The sequence below is a fragment of the Cupressus sempervirens genome, chromosome 10 (assembly GCF_028749045.1).
Source record: "Cupressus sempervirens isolate cs-2001-9-10 chromosome 10, ASM2874904v1, whole genome shotgun sequence".
NCBI lineage: Eukaryota > Viridiplantae > Streptophyta > Pinopsida > Cupressales > Cupressaceae > Cupressus > Cupressus sempervirens.
In genome coordinates, this window is record NC_143127.1 from 120,714,415 (window position 1) to 120,728,752 (window position 14,338).

At 29.6% G+C, this 14,338-nt stretch overlaps 1 pseudogene; it reads left to right on the forward strand.

Annotated features, from left to right (window-relative positions):
* The first annotated feature begins 6,979 nt into the window (after positions 1 to 6,979).
* Positions 6,980 to 8,572, forward strand: LOC149532894 (replication protein A 70 kDa DNA-binding subunit A pseudogene; annotated as a pseudogene).
* The last annotated feature ends 5,766 nt before the right edge of the window (positions 8,573 to 14,338 follow it).

The window sequence follows — 14,338 nt, forward strand, 5'->3', positions numbered from 1 at the left end:
TGAAGTTTTGAAGGTGGATACTAAGATTCAGTGGGAGTCTGTAATGGCCCGCAGAATGGACTCCTTACTAAAAAATAAGACTTGGCATTTATGCAAGTTGCCTACAGGTAAAAGGGCTTTATAGAATAAATGGGTTTATATGTTGAAAGAAGAGGATGGAGGTAAGAAAATATTTAAAGTGAGGTTAGTTGTAAAAGGATTTGCGTAGATAAAGGACATTGATTTTGATGAGATATTTTCTCCTATTGTTAAAATGACTTGTGGCTTCTGAAGATTTGCATTTGGAGCATCTTGATGTGAAAATGACCCTTCTTCATAGTGATTTGGATCAAGAGATATATATGGAATATCCACATGGATTTGAGGTCAAAGGTAAGGAGCACTTAGTGTGCAAATTTCCAAAAAGTTTATATGGCTTGAAGCAAGCACCTTGGCAATTGTATCTGAAATGTGACAGTTTTATGCATGAGCATGGATATAGTAGATGTCATTCAGAACATTTTTTTTATTTTAAGAGGTTGGATGATGATAGCTACATTATTTTATGTTTATATGTTGATGATATGCTTGTAGTCATGTCTAACATAGGTCACATTAAGGGGTTAAAAGAATAGTTAGCACATTCAATTTCTATGAAGGATTTGGGGGTAGAAAAACAAATCCTTGGTATGAAAATTTGCAGATATAGGAAGAATAGAAAATTGACATTATCTCAGACTAATTTTATATTTTTTAAGGTGTTGCAACGTTTCTCTATGGAGAAGGTTAAAGTTGTTAGCACACCTTTACCTGATCATTTGAAGTTGACTAAGGAGATGTGTCCAAAGACACAAGAAGAGGAGGATAATATGTCCAAGGTACCTTATGCTTCAGTTGTAGGAAGCTTGATGTATTTTATGGTATGTACAAGGCCAAATATTGCACATGTAGTGGGAGTCATTAGCAGGTATATGAGTCATCCAGGAATTGAGAATTGGAATGCAATCAAATGGATTCTCAGATATTTGAGAGGAACATCTAGTAAGTGTTTACATTTTGCAAGCTCTACTACTAATTTATAGGGCTATGTTGACTCAGATTGAGCAGGGGATATTGATACCAGGTGGAGTACTATAGGTTATGTATTTACTATTGGTGGGGTGGCAGTGAGTTGGGTTTCTTGATTGCAGAAGGTTAATGATTTATCCACTACAGAGGCAAAGTATGTTGTTGCTATAGAGGTAGCCAAGGAGATGATATGGCTTCAATTCTTCCTAGAATAATTGGGACACCCTCAAAGGGATAATTATTTGTTTATAGATAGTCAAAGTGTCATTCATCTTGCAAAAAATTATGCTCTGCATTCAAAGACAAAACACATTTAGTTGCAGTACCATTTCATTTGGTTAGTTTTGGATGATGGATAGTTAAAGTTGGACAAGATACATATAGATGAGAATCCAGTAGATATGTTTACAAAGGTAGTGACAAGGGAGAATCTTAAATCCTCTTCAACTTCAGTTGGTCTTATAGACTAAATAGAATAAAAGAATAATAGAGTATAGGGTGGTTCAATCTAGTGGGAACCCCATGTGGTAGTGGTATTGCTACAAGATTAGTGTCCAAGTTGGAGATTGTTATCTAGTGTGGAGCCTGATCAGTCCCCAACTAGGAAATTGTTGATATGTGATGACTGGTCAGTAATGTATTGTACACTTTTTATTATTCTTTGGGGTTTGGGATTGTACTATATACTTTTCATAATTTTTGGGCCCTATTTTATTGGTAATTTTGGGCCAACATGTTGTAATTAATTATAACGTTAAAGAAGAAAAAATGTTATTTAAAAAAGGCTTAGGGTTAGGGATTTCATAATTGTGTGATGCAAAAATTTCTTCTTGTGGTGCTATTGAGCTATAAGGGATTACAGATTATAATTAGGTTTTAATCACTGGAGGATAATAATATTGGACTTGTTGTTTGGTGGACGTAGCCCAGGGATTGGGTGAACCAAGTTAAATCTTGGTGTCATGTGTTATCTTCAATGCGATTTATTATTTTTTGATATTGGTTACATTTGCATATAATTATTATTTACATGTGTGGTTAATCCTAACATTTATTTTGTTTTGTTTTATTTTGTTGTTGGCATTTGCATTTGATAAGTATGATGATGAAACTTTTTTCATTGATGTAAAAATATCTAGGGTAATTTCATTGACTTAATAACCCTGCTCATTATTGATATTAATAAGGGAAAGTTACTACATCGAATTATATGTATAGTTATCATAAATCCCAACTATTAGATAAGCATATGGTCGATGTAATTAGAAATTTACGAGAGAATTTTTGTTTAGAAGTCGATAATAGGATGAAGAATGAGATTAACCCTAAGATCTATGACCAAGATTGCATGTAGGGTTAACAAGAAAACATGAGATACAAAAAGAGGAATATAGATAGAGAGAGAGGGAGAGAGAGAAACAATGAGGAACAAAGATTAGCGAAAGATATCATCATTGAAAGAGAATGAAAGAACTAAGGGATTTGAAAAGCTTAGGAGAGAAGCAATAAATAGGTCAAGTTATCTTGTATTATATAGACTTAATTAGTTTTGTACAAGATTTGTAAAGTCTTTTATAGGACTATTAAGTTTGTGTATAAACTTTTATCAAATCCTCTAACAAGGTGAATATTGAGACAGGCAGGATAAAATCTCTTGGCCGAGTAGTCTTAATAGCCTAATGATATGATTAAGATTGTTTCAATCACTCCTCATAGGGTGATTTTCTCAAAAGGAAGCACTATTGTAAGTCTAATTGACAACCTTTTATTATTATAGTGAAAAAATTGTGGGTTTCATCCCCATCGCAGTTTTTCCCTCTAACCAAGGGTTTTCTGCTATACCAAATCTGTGTGTTATGTGTGTATAGATTTCTCTTATCTATTTTTATTTTCTTTCATGCATATGTGTTTTTAAGTTAAATAATACACTATCAGTTACATCTAAGAGTTATCACATTAGTGAAGAAATAGACTATCTCTTAAAACATTGTAAGAATGTTGAATTCTCTTAACTATCGATTCAAACCCAACCCACACCCTCCCCCCCCCCCCCCCCACAACTCTCAGTACTTAACTTTTACAGTCTATAATTAACAATTGGTTTTAGACCAAAGTTCTCTTGAAAGAAGTTTGATAACTTCAAAGTAGATCTTGGAAAATGGAAAGGTATAAGAAGGAAAAACAACTTGAAGAAGCCCTAGATGAAGTTATAGCCCAAAATGATGAACTAAAGAGGAAATCAAAAGTTTTGTTTGCAAAATAAAGGAACTATCAAAAATATTACAAACAAGTCTTGAGGATCTTGAAGAAATCTCCCAAAATAGTACAAGTTCTAAATAAAAATTGATGATGCATGTAACGCCCCAACCTAGAACCCTTCAGAAAAAATCTCACTAGACATAAATTTGATATAATTTGTTTTCTTTTTAATAAATTAGATGTGCATAATTATGCATGAATGCGAAAGAAAGATAAATTATGCCATAATAACAAGCTAACTTATGTTACATAGAATTATTCATACATGATCAAACATTGAATAAAAGTTGCATTTATCCATCTCACTTTTTTTAAAGATCCTGAAGACATGGTTATTTTAAACAACACTAATTGCACTAAAATGTTAGATTAGTGCATTCAATATAATGTCCAAATTATATAATCTACAAGTTAAAATTACAGTTGATTTACATCATTAAACTTAATATAGTTAATATATTATTAAGCCGAGAGGCTTTCTACAGTCGAACCATTCATCAATGTAAACATTTGGCACTTTAAAAAAAAATTGACAATCGTTTCAAAGTTTTCAAATTATTTATTCTTCCTTCAATCAAAATGGTCAATCAATTAAAAAAATTCAAACTATTGCCAAGAGTCTAATACATTTTAATCAAGTTTTGATGTCTTGCATGGATGAGGTTCTTTAACTGATTAATGAATATAATTGATGAAATAAGAAATATCCATATGAGGCAACAAAAGATGGACTAATCAAGATATGCATTGTTGAATGTAACTATTGAAATAAAAATTACAAATAACCTGAGAAATGATTATCCGACAAATGCAACCATGTCCATTAAGTTTGCGGTACTTGGGGTACATGTACAATCGTTGGCTGAGCGTTATGCCACATTTTATTTCAATCTGTTGGATGAGTGTTATGCCACATTTATTGAGGAAGATTCTAGAAAATCCTAGTGGTGTCTTTGTAGTCAATCGATTCATCTTTTCTTGCATATTATATAATACATTTGTGTTCTTCATTCTTTTATGCAAGTGATCTGTGAGTGATTTATGATTCTAAGATCAAACACTAAGTTGTCTTTCAATAATAATAAAAAGAATTTTTTTTGGTGATTAGGATTTCAGTGATTTTGTATAGTTGCAAGTTCAGTTGATCTTAATACTATTTTTTTTTTGAAGCTACTAATCTTGTATTCACCCAAAGCTTTTCTATTCACAAATTAGGTATGTATCATTTTATGATTAATTGAACCACCATATAAACTACTTTTATTGAATGATATGTACAATTTTATTTCATTTGTTGCTCCTCCTCATAACAAAATATTTATTTTAATATTGTTTGATCTTCTTTGAGCAACAACGGATCATTCATCAGATGAGTTTTTAAAGCTCCATGAATAAGAACTTCTTGTCATCATCTTATCCATAAGTAGCAATCTCTTTCAGTACACTTCCAAGTATTATTTTCTACCATTTTTCACAACTTTATTTTACTTTTATGCTTATGTTATCATGTGCATCTACTATTTTCTTGGTAAACCTATTATTTCTTTTAGTGTTGCATGTTGCATGTGTGTCTATTGCTATCAAATATTACAATCCATGTGTGTTATTTCTTTTAATTTGCATGTTGCATGTTACAATCCAGTATTATAACTCATGCAATATTTTGAATGTAGACTACCATAATAACTTTTCAAAAGACATGCATTAACTTTTCTCAACCTCAGGTTTCCTCTACCAAAATCCATCCCATTTTGTACCTATTTTTTAAAATATTGTCTTCTAATTTACTTTGCCTATTTTCAGCCAAACTCATATTTCTCTAACTTTATTTTCCTTTGAATTCTTCATTTATCAAAATAAATTGAATTATTTTTGTATTATATTCCACCCAATCTTATAAAATTATTATTACTCAAAAGTTTTCGTGGAATGTAATCATTTTCCATTTGTATAAATTTCATTCAATTTATTAGTTTGTATCACAAAAAAAAATAGTTTTTGTATTTGATATCCTCTTTTAAAGCATAAAGCCTAAAATTACTATTTCTATAGTTATTTGATTATTTTATTGGGTCAATCATTCTCTTCTCTCTCATAAAAACATTAGATTCTTAAAAGATATAGATATTGTCTCCTAATTTATTCCATGATATATTTAGATTTTTTAAATTAGTTTATTATTAAAAGTTGTAAAATTCAATGTTAAAAGTCATTTTTTGAATTTTAAATAAGTTAGTTTTCAATTCTCAAATAAAAAATTATAATACAATATTAAAATATATATATATATATATCAAATTATTATTATACCATAAACAAATATGTGATGTTTAGAAAAATATATATTAAATACAATCATTATTGAAGAATATTTAAAAATATTAAAATATTTAGAAAGGGTTTTTGCATGATTTTTTGCTATGCCATTTCTATGAGGCAGTATCCTATTTTGAATCAAATGACTCCAGTTTTTTATTTTTTTAATCCAATACTTTTTTTTGAGTCCTATTTATAATTGAATAATTCAGTATAGTTTATATTAGGAGAATCCAACTTCACAAAAGAACTAATATACACATTAATATATTGAATATTTTGTAAATAGGTTTTTCATATATTTATAAAAATAATAAGTATTAAATTTTGAATTTTTTTTAATCAATTTTTTTTTGAAATATGAAAATTTAAAAAAATTAAAATTAAAAAAAATTATTAAACTTTTATAAGTTTTCTCAATTGATGGACTTTAAATAAATAATTTGGATTTTTTTATTTAAATAAAATATATTTCTACATATAATTTTTATTAATTTAATATATTTTTTCTTAAAACTTATATTATTGTCTTTTTGAAAGACAAATTTCATATGATTTATGAATTTCACAAAGTTAAGTAGTTTTGTTGTAATTTTTATAAATTTATAAGTTTTTTAAAAAGTTGTTATTAAACTTTTATAAGTTGCTTCAAAACTTTTATAAGTTGCTTCAAAACTTTAAATAAATATTTTAAATTTTTAATTTATTTATTTAAATAAAAATAATGTGAATGGCTAATTGATTTTCTATGTTTTAGAAAGATAATTTTCAACAAAAAAAAATTGAAGAAGTTGAAGATTTTAAGAGTCAATCTATAAAAAATAGAAAATGACATTCTAGATCATAGTAAAAAGGTTACAAATATTTAATTAATTTTAGAAATATTAGATTTATTTCATATTTTAATAGTTTTCCTCAAAAGTTACATTTTATTTATTGATTTAATATAATATATTCATTCTTCACATTATTTCTTAAATATGAAGAACTTATATTTGAATTTAATTTTGATTTAAATTATTTTTATATGAATTGTATTTCATATCTTTTAATTAATAATTTGAAATGGTGTTTTTTTTTAATCATAGATAAGATATAAAAAATTAATTATATATTTTTATTTATATAGTTACTTTTAGTAAAATAATGATTATGTAATTTGACATTGATTGAGCTAAGAATGTGTAAATAATATGATTTTTTTTAATAAAAATTAATTACTTTGTGTCATCTATATAGTTATTTTCTATGTTTTTCAAACATAATTTTCTATTAGTAATTTTTTTTTATATAAATCTCATTGTGTTTAATGTTTCTTAATATTTTATTATTTTGTTTATGTTATGATGATGGAGGCATGGACTCTACCAATGATTCATGTGATCAACTAAATATTGCAAGAAATAAAGTTGTTGCAAAAATCATTCCTATTGCAGCATTACATCCTTATAGGAGTGTATGGACAATCAAGGCTAGAGTTACTACAAAGACTCGTCTACGTCAGTTCAACAATGCAAGAGGAGATGGAAAAGTTTTTAGTTTTGATTTGGTTAATTTTGATGGTGGGAAAATAAGAGTTACATGTTTTAATGTTGTTGTGGATAAATTTTATGAATGCATAGAGATTGGAAAAATGTTTACAATCTCAAAAGGGAGTCTTAAACCTGCACAGAAAAAATTGAACCATTTGAAGAATGATTGGGAAATTCTACTACAAAGTAATTCCATAATTGAATTGTGTTTGGAGGAAGATAGTTTTATGGTGGGAAAATAAGAGTTACATGTTTTAATGTTGTTGTGGATAAATTTTATGAATGCATAGAGATTGGAAAAATGTTTACAATCTCAAAAGGGAGTCTTAAACCTGCAAAGAAAAAATTGAACCATTTGAAGAATGATTGGGAAATTCTACTACAAAGTAATTTCATAATTGAATTGTGTTTGGAGGAAGATAGTTTTATGCCCAAACAAAATTTCAGTTTTATATCAATAAGTGAAGTTGATGCCATGGAAAGCAATTCTATAGTTGATATCATTGGTCTTGTTTTAGCAGTTGATCCATCAAATTTGATAGTAAAAAAGAATGCCACACAAACTGAAAAAATAACTCTTCAATTGAAAGACAGGTCAATTTTAATAGTGGAGTTCACAATGTAGGGTGACTTTTGCAATAAGGAAGGCCAAAAACTACAAAACCTATGTGACTTAAAAAGTTTTCATATTCTTGTTATAAAGGTTGGACGCTTCAGTGATTTTGGAGGAAATTCTATAGGGACAATGAACACAACCCAACTTTTTATAAATCCAAATCTTCCAGAGGCACATCAATTGAAATCATGGTTTGATACAGAAGGGAACGATCTTATTTCCCCTTCAAATATCATATGTTGGACAAGCCAAATTGATAAAAACTGTGGCACAAGTTAATGATTGGGTACTTGGTCAATCTAATGCACATTATTGGGGTGTGATATAAGCTACCCTATGTTTTATAAAGGTGGAAAAATTTTAGGGAAGATTTTTATTATGCAGCTTGCCCCTTAAAATTTGAAGATAGACAATGCAAAAAGAAGGTGAACAGTGATGTAAATGGTAATTGATATTGTCAAAGATGCGATAAGATTTTTTTTCTAAATGTGATTAGATATACGTGTTTCAATATATAGTGCAAGATCGCACAACATTCACTTGGGTTACTATTTTTGGGAAAGCAGCAAAAGAGATTATCAGTGTTACAGCAAAGGAATTAAAGATATTGAAGGATGAAGAACAAGATGATGTCAAACTAGGATAAATTATACGGAAGGTCATTTTCAATAAATTCATATTTAAAGTCGCCATGAAAAAAGAGACTTACAATGATGAACAAAGGGTTAAGTTTACTGTCATAAAAGTTGAAAAGTTTGACTATGCATCTGAAAGTAAAGTATTATTAGATTCAATTGTTTAGATCTAGATTCTATTATGTTTATTTCCTTCTATATATTTGCTTATAGATAAAAATATTTTCAAATGTTTCAATAAAATACTTGGATATGTGCAAGTTAGCACATCCAAATTTTGAGTAATGGATATGTCATATCATTCAAAAATATTAGATCTTATGCATTTGATGTATATTGTAGATATACATTTGTGAAACTAGATTTTTTTAGTAATTTTATTTTTAATTTATTTGTAGCCTTCTAACTTTCGTAATACATAATTTGATGAACTATTTATATTTGTGAACTTTAGATATCTTGAAATTATATATCTCTCGGCTTAATTTACAAAAAAAATTAATTAAAATTTTCAGTATGCTAGTATTTCTTTCCATGTTCAACCAATAATGGTTATGGTTACATTCCTGAGCATTGCTAACTTTTCATTTAGTAAAGACCACTATCTCCAATACCTATAACTAGGCACATTCTAACCTACTATCTGCAACACATTAGATACATGATCATAAATAAATACTTTATTAATATCCCAGTTATTCAAATCATTAGTTAAGAAGTAGACAACCATATTAAAAGACTTAAACATAAATACTAAGATACTAGATCTAAGCCTTAGGGGCTCATTATTGATGGCCTTGCCTACGTTCACACTCAAAGATTTTGTAGTTTGACTTTTTTTCATACCATTTATCTTTCATGTTTGAGCCAAATAAGACATTGAGTACTAATATAATTGTGTATGAAATATTCTAAGTATGATGATTAACATCTCTTTTCTATTTCTTTTAAGAAAATAAGTTCTAGAATCATCTAATTACACACCCAATTATTTATTTGATTGAATAACGAAGTAATCAAAAACTTGTTAGCTAGATTAATAATGGAGAAATCCATAACTTACTATATTGAGAAACTATGAGATCCCTCAAATTGTAGTATTACTCATTTTAGCTAACTTTTCTCTTGTATCCAAAACAATTAGTCTAACAAATAAATTCCCATCTAACAAAATTATCTATTCATCTCAGTAAATAAATTACAATATCTATCATTAATAGATCTCCCTAAATAAAACCAATTCTAATATTCTCATATACCTTACGATTCTAATTTCAGGGAAAATTTAAACTAACTAAAATACTTATTGCTATATACAAGGAAACTAAGAAATATTTGTTCAATTTTAAATTCCACTAAGATGAATCTATTCTTTATACCCTAATTTTCAACTAAGAGAAGATGTTATCTAATTCTTAAATTTCAAGGAATCTATTCCTCTCTTTTTTAAAGCAAGGTAATGCTAAAAGAGTGGGGATTTGTTTCCTTATCCAACTATCTTCAACATTTTAATTAACCGAATCAGCTTTAAAGTAAAGGGAGCTATCTCTCAAAGACGTGGAACAAAAGAGAGGTATCTAAAGGAGACTTCATCATGAAAGAAATAAGAGGTGTTTTTAGCATATTGCTAAGAATAGAGAGAAGTCTAAAAATAAAGTGAATATAATAAGAGCATTAAAGATCTTTTTGATTTGTAGAAGATTACGAGAATTGGCTTTTTCATAATCTAGATTTGAAATTTTTTGCACTTGTTTCAAATTTGGCAAAATAGAATAAGAATACCAAACTTCTAATGTTGTCTCAATACCAAGTTTTCAGACTGTCTATTAGCAACTAGGAATTGAAAATCAAAACCTTGTTATGCTTTTTGAGGAGTGTAAAAGTAATAGATTTGACTAACTTTTTGGAGTCTGTCTGCAACTCCAAGCTTACACATAAAAATGTGTCTTCTCACTCATCTTCTGAGTGAAACAAATGGTTCAAGTAAAATCCCAAAAATAGGAATGAAGATTTGTAAAATCTTGATTTTGTGAAATCGAAAATTGTAGAAATCTCGATTCTACAATTCCATGAACCGGACCCTAAGTCTGTTTGGCTATGGGAATATAAATATGGGAATAGGAATACTTATTCTCGAATAGAAAATGGGAGTATGTATTCCTATTCTTGTTTGGTTCACCCAAAATTTGATGGGGAATTCACAGACCTGAAAACAAATATTTTCTAAAATAAATAAAACTGGAATAGAAATACGTATTCCAATTCCACCTATATAGATGGAATAGCAATTGCTCATTTTTGTGTCAAAATTAGAATACTTATTCCTATTCTAATTCTAATTTGATGCATCCAAACTGAAAATTCAAAATTTCAAGAATTTACATATGCCTATTCCACTTGTATTCCCACTCCAAAGGAAGTGTTTTCCTATCCATTAGAACCCTATATATCTAAGGGAGGAATGAATCTTTGTGGACAGAAAACGATGGTGATCAACATGTCCAAACCGAGGGAAGAAAACAAGTAACAAGTAATAATAACATCCATTGAGTGAAGTATGCAGCTGACTGTGATTGCGATTATATTAAATGGTATGTTTAATATAACGCATTGCGAGTAATAGTAGAAATGGATTTAAATAAGAATATACGAACGATTATAATGAGAGTGATATACACAGCGACCTTAATGTATTATAATAATTTCTATCAAATGCAATGTTGCTTATTTGTTAAGGAGAGTCTTTTCAAATTGATTGATGAATGCGCCAATATGTATTATAACCATGGTAAATGACTTCTTATTTTATGACAACCATTATATGGACAGAAAAGAAGTGATATATTCATAGAATCAACAACTACTAATAGAAAGCAATCAAAATAAAGATAAGTAATATCTAATTAGAATAAAAAAACAATGGTTAGATGCATTAGTAATGTTCAAAGTGTGCAACAATGAAAAAGATTTAAGAGTGCAACTAATTGTTTAAGCTGGAACGATATGTGGACCAATATATATTAAAAATAACTTCTATAAATATATCAATCTTTATATGAGTGTAAGAGCAGCTAAAATTTCTCCAAGTGTAACTGGAGAAACTTTATTTCAGAGACAATCAAAACATTCACGTTATTCATTCTAATAGTGCCTATGGAACTATGGTCTTCAAAATACGTTCAAGTCCTGCCTCAATGTAGGTTGTTGACTATTTAAGAACTTATTACCAAGAATCTATATCAGCTTCAAGCCATGGAAAACAACTAATACATAGGTCAAGGAAGAAAACACAACGAATTACCAAGATTTACATTTCAAAAATTGCTACTTGCAATTTGTGAGGCATATTGGGAATGGACAATGAAAAAATAAACAAATTTTATGACGATTCCTCATCCTAATCAATTTTTTTTCATGTTTTAACTATCGTAGTTATCAGTGAGCTAACAAAATTATAACATTCCTACTCATGACCATATTATAATAGGCGCTAAAGACAAAAAAAAGTTAAACATATATTTTTCATATTCACAAAAATGCAGGAAATTTTTCTCAAAAATTTTGTTGTTTTCGATCACAAAATATGCATTTCATGAAAATCAAATACTGAAAATTTTAAAAAAATTCATTGTGTTTTCAATTGTTTAAAATTTGGTCAACAATGCATTTTGTAGGGAGGATAGCAGCGTCCATTATAATAAGACTACAAAATATTGCGATACGCTTGGCAAGACAAAGGTTTAAATTTCAAGCATGGCCTTCCATACTGCAATAGCTAGATAAATATATCCTTAATATGTTTCAATCACCAAACATGGTGCACTATTTTAACATAATGTGCATTCACGATATCCTATATATTTAAAACTTGTAACACCAAATTTAACACAAGCAGTGGAAAGAAAATAAGGACCAGTGTTCACCTTAGTAATCTTATTGATTCACAACACCACAAGAGACACTAAGAAACCCATACGCATGGTGGTATAACAAAACACAAAATGGAATGCAATTGTGCAGCTAGAGCCCTTGAATGGAAAACATCCCTCCCAATGGTCACCAATGTTTTTTGTTTGTTGATGTTTTAGTTTAAAAGCACCCCTCCCATCTTTCCAACATGTTGTATTATTAGGCTAAAAATGTTAAATAGTCAAAATTGACTTGTTTTTCCAAGCTTACTTTTTCCATTAGTGTTTGATGTTTAAGGATGACTCGTGTGTGTGTGTGTGTGTGATGTCCTTAAAATCAAAACCTTCCACTAATAACTATTTCTAATAACACTTCAAACTTTTTAATTTATTTTGGCATCTTTCCATAACATTGTTTCTTCCTTCCTTAACAACTCACATCGCTTCTCAAAAAGATTAGAAATTACAATTATCAAGAGACTTAAAAATGGAAATTAGAAATAGGATGTAAGGATAGTGATGAATAGTACACTTAGGCACAACATATGATCTGGCATTGTAATAATTGTCAAAAGTATTTAATATCATTGTTGTCTTAAAAATGAGTTTAATAGAATTTCGATCATAGTTATTAATTTATTTTTGACCAAATTATCAGTGTCATTACTATCATAGATATAGATATGTTATTGTTATTAGTAGTAATTATTGTTTTTGAAATATAGAGCGACCAAAAAGAGGGGGTCGGCCCTTACTTAAAAAGTTGGTAACAAGCACACTACCAACAAACACCTACAAAGGTAACAAGAGGCAACACGGCCACATAAACTATATCATCCAAAAAACTCCAGCAAGATGTAAGCAAGTCTAGCAGATGTCTATAACAATCTAACCAACTAATGTTCAGGATCACAAAACCATTAATAGAAACACAAAAACTACAGTACTAAACAAACTATAAATTTTGGAATAAAAAACTATTAGCTCAAGCAGGCCAACCCAAGTCTTAGTAATAGTTGTGAACCAACAACTAGATAGCAACAAAAAACAAAATAAACTAAGATCATTAAATCCCTTATAAATACTCAAATTATTTCTCATCTTTTTATTTTTCTTTCCCGGTCAGAAGAACCTGAGCCTAGTCATCAACAAGAAACTTATAAAGGAGCTTATTATCTTCCATTTCCATCCTCGAATCATCCTTCTCCTGTGCCAGCAACTGGAGGGTGGTAGCAGCTGCATGAGTGACATTCAGTGCAAATTTAGAGAAAGTGTGGAATCCATCCTCCAAGGTTTTGACTCTTGTTTCTAGTTGTGCAGTCTTTTCATTTCATTCCTCCTCTTTTTCCTTTCCATCTTTATCAACCTTTCCAGATCCCTCATTAGTCTTTGTCAATTGATTTTCATCCTGCAAAACTTGAGGGTTAGTAAAAATATTACATTTTTCCTTAACCAGAGAGTAAATTGTGATGGGGGAAGTGTCCACTTTGTCACTGTCCTCACATAAAGTAATGGGTTGGAGGGTGAATTTGGCCGACACATGAGTCTTAGTGGTAATGTCTTTACGAGCTGATGCTAGGGTATTACCAGTGGACACCTGGGTGTTATCCACCGAGTTTTCACTTCTTATTTTTTTCCCTTCTTCATTATCTCTCTTGGAGTCAGAGAAATTCTCCTCCTCCAACTCCCTTTCCTTGCTCTCAGAACTCTCCTCTTCCTCCTCTTCCACCCTATATCTTTTGGACTTTTGCTTGTACCTAGCCTGGGATTTAGCAAGCCTTCCTAACCTTCTCATACCCTTTCCCCCTCCCTCCTCTTCTGACTCCTCAATTTCCACCTCCACAGGTTTTTCAACCTCAATTTTTTTACAACCCCTTTTTTCAATAGCTAACTCTGGTTTTTTATTTTTCTTATCATCTCTGTTGGGGGAGGGGCACGGGGTGTAGATTTTGGTACCTATGTTGGTACTCGGGGGGAATTCTAGTGTTAGCGCTAATTATCAACCACTATAACCCTAGGGGGACA